Source organism: Tiliqua scincoides, chromosome 7 (genome assembly GCF_035046505.1).
Source record: "Tiliqua scincoides isolate rTilSci1 chromosome 7, rTilSci1.hap2, whole genome shotgun sequence".
NCBI lineage: Eukaryota > Metazoa > Chordata > Lepidosauria > Squamata > Scincidae > Tiliqua > Tiliqua scincoides.
In genome coordinates, this window is record NC_089827.1 from 19588005 (window position 1) to 19594007 (window position 6003).

Here is a 6003-nt window from a genome sequence, read left to right on the forward strand (position 1 = left end):
CACCCGGTATTCCCAGGCGGTCTCCCATCCAAGTACTAACCAGGCCTGACCCTGCTTAGCTTCTGAGATCAGACGAGATAGTGCATAGTGCTGCTTGTTTACAAATCAATCTGCCCTGCAGTGTGCATGTCAAGTTGGGAAAGCGCTGTGGCTAGGTATGACCTTCATATTGTCTACTGCAGTGTTTCTCAAACTGTGGGTCGGGACCCACTAGGTGGGTCGTGAGACAATTTCAGGTGGTTCCCCATTTATTTCAATATTTTATTTTTAATATATTAGACTTGATGCTACCATGATATGTGACTACATTTGGGGAAATGTTATAGACCTGTTCTTTTAACAGGCTACTATGTCTATTATTATTCTTTTAACAATGATAGTAAAGGAAACTTACTCCTGGGTAAGTGTGGGTAGGATTGCAGCCTAGGATAGTTTAAAATTTCCCTGCTTGGTGATGTCACTTCCGGTCATGACATCACTTCTGGTGGGTCCCAACAGATTCGCATTCTCTCCCGGTGGGTCCTGGTGCTAAATGTGTGAGAACCACTGGTCTACTGTATATTTCCTATGTTTTAAAACAAATTATTCCAACTATGTTTACATGAAGGTTCTAAAGAACATTTCTCCTTCTTGTCATCACTTCCAACTCCCTTGCTAAAGCTTGACCTTTTTTGAAGTCAGTAATTCTGTACAATGTGCCCTATGTAATGTTGCATTTGCATGAATATTTGGAGTTTGTCAATGAATAATTCATGCTTAAAATATGTGAGCAAACCAAGGTAGCCCAGCAGGAAAGAGGGCAGTAGATGGAAGTTGCTAACCTGACTCAAAGCCTTACTCAACCATTGACTTTCTGGGTGGTTTGGAACAAGCCCTTTTTGGTCACCTTCACATCTGTAAAATGGGAATAATGGTGATCCATCTCACAGCCCAATCCTGAGCTGCCTGGGGTGCCCAGGCTTGGCTGCACCGAGAAGGGCTGCCGCTGGATCCTGTGCGCCCTGGGCTACCACGGGAGGTGCCTTGGGTGAAGGGGACTTTTGTCCCTTTCTCCCAGGTAAGCAGCCCCGCAATGAGGCTACTCACTTTACTGCTGACCAAAAGGTCGGAGGTAAAGGTGCTCGAGTAGGGCACAGAGCCCTCCCCGAGCACCTTGGATCCTGCAGAGCAGGGCTCCGCAGACCCACCTCCCTCCCTCTCCCCAGCACGCCTCCAGCCTGCCCCCTCCCCGCATCATGCCTCCCTGGAACACCTCCTTCCCGCCCTCTCTCTGCCCCCTGCCGGCCTGCCCAGAATGCCTCCTCCCCACCCCTGTACCTGCCCCTGTTTACCTTGCCAAGGCTTGGCAGTCCGGGAGACCGCCGAGCCGCGGAAGCTGGGCAACCACCCTGCACTAGCCCAGCACCAGCCAACGCTGGGCTAGCACGGGCGGGAGCCCGGTGGTGAGGCTTGCAGATGTGCCTTATGGCACATTTGCTACAGTGCTCGGCGGCACGGAGCCGTGCTGCCAAGCACAGGATTGGGCTCTCAGTGTTCTTCAACCTGTGGGTCGGGGCACCAATGGGGTTATGAAGCCTCATTTGGGGGATCATAGCAACCTTTCCAAGCCGGTGCAAGAGAGGGCTTCAATCCTATCCAATCATGGTACTGCTTTATCAAAACGGAGTTCTTGATATAACCCTGCACAGGATCTTCTTACTGTTTTGCCCTGCAGCTCTTGCTTAGGCTGCAGCCTCACAGGTTGTTGTGAAGATGCAAGAGGTAGGGGGGAACGGGTAGGTGGGGGCAGAGTTGGGCCCTGATGGGCCAGAGCAGGTCCTGGAAGGGGGGCACGATTTGCAGTGGGTCGCCAGTCTCCTTCCTTCCTTCCTTCCTTCCTTCCTTCCTTCCTTCCTATCTATCTATCTATCTATCTATCTATCTATCTATCTATCTATCTATCTATCTATCTATCTATCTATCTATCTATCTAGGCCTTGGCATGAAAAAAATTTGAAGACCATTAATCTCTTTCACAAAAATGTTGTGAGAATAAGCCAGAGGAAAATCGCAAAGCATCTTGCCCATTAGATGTGCTAAAGAAGTGGCCAACAATATGATTTTTAGCATGAAAAACATTCTGTCTGGACCATGCGAAACAAATGCAAATTTCTACAAGGATAAGTGCAACATATTACTGTGTGAAAAAATTCACTTCCCTAACTGACCCACGTTTAACACAGACTCATGGTATGTCACAGGACCAGTTTATCCAAATTGTGTATTTACTCTGAATTTACAAGGTAGTGAGGCTGCACTGAGAAGGGCTGCCGCTGGATCCTGTGCGCCCTGGGCTACTGCGGGAGGTGCCTTGGGAGAAGGGGACTTTTGTCCCTTTCTCCCAGGTAAGCAGCCCCGCAATGAGGCTACTCACTTTACTGCTGACCAAAAGGTCGGAGGTAAAGGTGCTCGTGTAGGGCACAGAGCCCTCCCAGAGCACCTACCACAGACTCATGGTATGTCACAGGACCAGTTTATCCAAATTGTGTATTTACTCTGAATTTGCAAGGTAGTGAGGCTCATTTGTACGGCTGTTTTCCCTGGATCCCCTGGCATGGCACAACAGAGCTTTAAAATAACCACATTCTAATTTATCAACATGTTACAAAAGAGCATCCGAAGTTTGTTTAAATATTTCATTATGTTTAATTTTGTGATTTCATAGAGTGGGTCCTTCTTTTTCCTGGTAAGCTAAGAAAAAAAATTGCTCTGGGAAGTAAAATGCCATGCATATGCTGTGTAGTAAACAATTCACAGCCCGGTACTCACGCTGTCTGTATCTCAAATTATTGCTTTTTGTGATTACTTGCTGCATTTGAATTCTCCATTCTCTCCACAATAGGAGATTGCCTCAAGCCTGCCAAATGCTCTGGAATTATTCCACTTGGTGAGATGGTTGTTTGCAAACATCTCCCTGGCAAATCACAGAGTCCGAACAAGGAGGCAAAACTTGAGGGGGAAAAGGGAAGAAGTTCAGACAAGGGCCATGGTATTTTCCATAGGTCAAGACGGTTTCAAAAGCCTGCAGCCAATCCGGGAGACTGCACAAAATGCACACACAGCACTGAGTAAGATTCACCTACAGGTCAACATGGATGCCATTTCTACAGAAGAACTCCTCCTTTTAAATGACAGACTATTGGGTCTCTGGAAAATGTTACATTCATACGGTTTTTTTGGCAGACAGGTTCTTTAATGTAACACAACTTTAATTTATTTATTACTATATACCACCTTTCTCAAACGGGGTTTTTACAAGTTTTATTCTATGAGAAAAACCCACAGGACCCTCCATTTCTCCAGATGTTTCCTTTCATAGTGAAGTTGTCACTCAGACTGTACAGCTCTTGCACTTTCCAAGCTTCCTCAGGCAGCGGCAAAGCACATCCCAGGCTGGTTTTCAAGATGTTATCCATTTCTTGCCAGCTGACTCTGGCACAGACCACAGTCCTTCGCATTCCTCCATCAGTGGCATTCCAGTTGACCACCCAAGGTGAGACCAAAGTCGATCCTGCTTTGCTTCTTCAGGCAAGGCGGCAGCTTCGATCTCTGTTACTAGGGTCTCTGTTCACGTGGAGCTCTGCCTGACATCCATCTTAGAAGACCTGCCTCAGTCCTGGAACATGCTCAGTCTGAGATTATCTAAGCCAATCGTTGTCAAATGTCCCAGGAGTTTTACTTCCAAGGTAAGCCTTTGTGGGGAGGGTAGCGACATGATCCCCAGGGAGTGGAAGGGGGGTGCTTTTACTTACAGATGGCTGCAGGACATTTAAGGAAGTGCAGGGAGTCCTGCACAGCCTTCCTCAGAGCTCCCCAATGCTTTGAATGTTGAAAAAAAAAAGCGGGCACAAAGCACTCCTAGGGCACTGCTGTTGCCCCGTAACCCTCCCCTTAGAGGGACAGGGGACCCTTTACACAAACTGGTGGGTAGCAACCCACCAGTTTAAGAACCACTAGTCTAAGCAAATAAATTTGTTCTTGGTGCACCTGTACAGTACCTGGAATGGCTTTGATGATTAGTGGGCGGGGCCACCTACACAGCACTAGCAGTACTTACCATACTGCCCCCTGCATCTACACCACTGCTCTCATGCTGTCTTTTCAGTGCTAGATGGTGTCCTTTCTATTCTCTCAGGCCTTTTCTGAAATACCACCTTGGTTGGTTTTAATCTTGCTACTGTGATCCTTTTATTGCTTTTGCTGTTTTAGCGTCGAATGTGTCCGTACGTTGGATTGTTTTAAGATGATCGGTGGACCACACTGAAAGCAGGAAAACAGAAGGACGGGACACAACAAACTATTTAAAAATAAAAATTGAACATAAGTGAGCTGAAATAATGCTTTGCAACGCGGCGTGAATGGTTGGCAACCTTCAGTCTCGAAAGACTATGGTATAAGCCTACAGCACCCGGTATTCCCAGGCGGTCTCCCATCCAAGTACTAACCAGGCCTGACCCTGCTTAGCTTCCAAGATCAGACAAGATCAGGCATGTGCAGGGTAACAGTTGCTGTAATGCGGTGTGAAAAACAATATCATTGAAATGTCCTTCTGTTGTTTTAGACACCTTTTGGGCCCTATCCTATCCAACTTTCCAGTCCCTGATTGGCTGTGCCATTGGCTGTGCCAATAGGGCATCCTGCAGTGGGGGACAGTCCCTTACCTTGGGGCTGCATTGCAGCTGCATTGGTGCTGAAAAGTTGGTTAGGAGTTGGGTCCTTAATGTCTTGGTGCTCAGTAACTTTTGGGTTGATTCACACAAGCAACTTGACGGCTTTTTCCCCCTCTTTCTCTCCTGACCACCTCTGACAGAAATCACATTGGACAGAAATATCTCTGTATAGGACAAAAGGACGGAGCCATTTCTTAATGAAGGCTGGCTTCAGGTTTTCAGGGAGACATTTGCAAATGTCCATTCATGGTCCCCCTCCTACCTGAGTCAGTCCTGAGAGAGTCACTGTACCATCATCACACGAAAACCTGGGGGCATAGATGGTGGCAGGGATCAGAAGCAGGACCTTTTAGGAGCCCTGGGCTGTCACTTGTTGCTCAGTGATGCCAAGCAGCATCACAGATGGTGACACACCAGTCCTGTTTGTGGGTTCTTGGTGCACCCATATACACTCCCTGATGCAGGGAAAAACATTTTGAGAGTATAAGATGCAATCTCTTGAGAACAAGACCGGTAGCATTGCTGTTAGTGCGCCATCTAGTGGCACAAAGAATAATTTACTGCAGTGTTCTTAATTTTAGTCAGTAAACGAGATGCATGACATTGAATGCTCATGAATATTTTGCTTGCTCCCTGCTAGCAACTGATGGACCAGGACCATTTTAAGTGTTCCACCACAATGTGGACAAGTTGGAAACAATGATATCGTTGTGCGCTACCTCAGGTGGCAGGACTAGTGCCAGCTTCTGGGGCAATGCTGGCCCCTGAGTGGTGAGGCGTTCCCTTGCTACAGGGTTTGTTTTGCTTTGGGTGAGAGAGCACAGGAGATTTGGTGTGTGCTTGTCATCTTTGCTTACCAGCAGAGCAGAGTGGAAGCAAGCACCCTCCTCTAAGCAAACAGCACCAGTATTCTCCCACCCACCTGTTCTGTTGCAGAGGGTGCTGCAACCCTCCTCCTTCTCTGGTACCAGTCCTCCAGAAGCCTCAGAAGGCCTCTGCAGGCCTCTGGAAGCAACCGGATGTCACTTTAACAAACCTGGAAGTAAACCAGAAGTGACTTTCCAGCTGTTTCTGGAGGCCTGCAAAGACCCAGCGCATCTTCCAATTGCATCCAGAGGGCTTTAATTTGGAGCCAACCGGACACAAGAATGGGTGGGACGTCCCAACCCAGGACTCACCGGACATTGGGTTGCAACTCACCAAGTGAGTCACTACACACAGTTTGAGAAAGCTTGAGATAGCACACTGCGACAGGTGCACAAAGAGTGGTATTGAGGCCATAGGACAATGCCCA

At 47.8% G+C, this 6003-nt stretch overlaps 1 pseudogene; it reads right to left on the reverse strand.

The window, feature by feature from the left end:
- Nucleotides 1-4435: 4435 nt before the first annotated feature.
- Nucleotides 4436-4555, reverse strand: LOC136658147 (5S ribosomal RNA; annotated as a pseudogene).
- Nucleotides 4556-6003: the final 1448 nt, after the last annotated feature.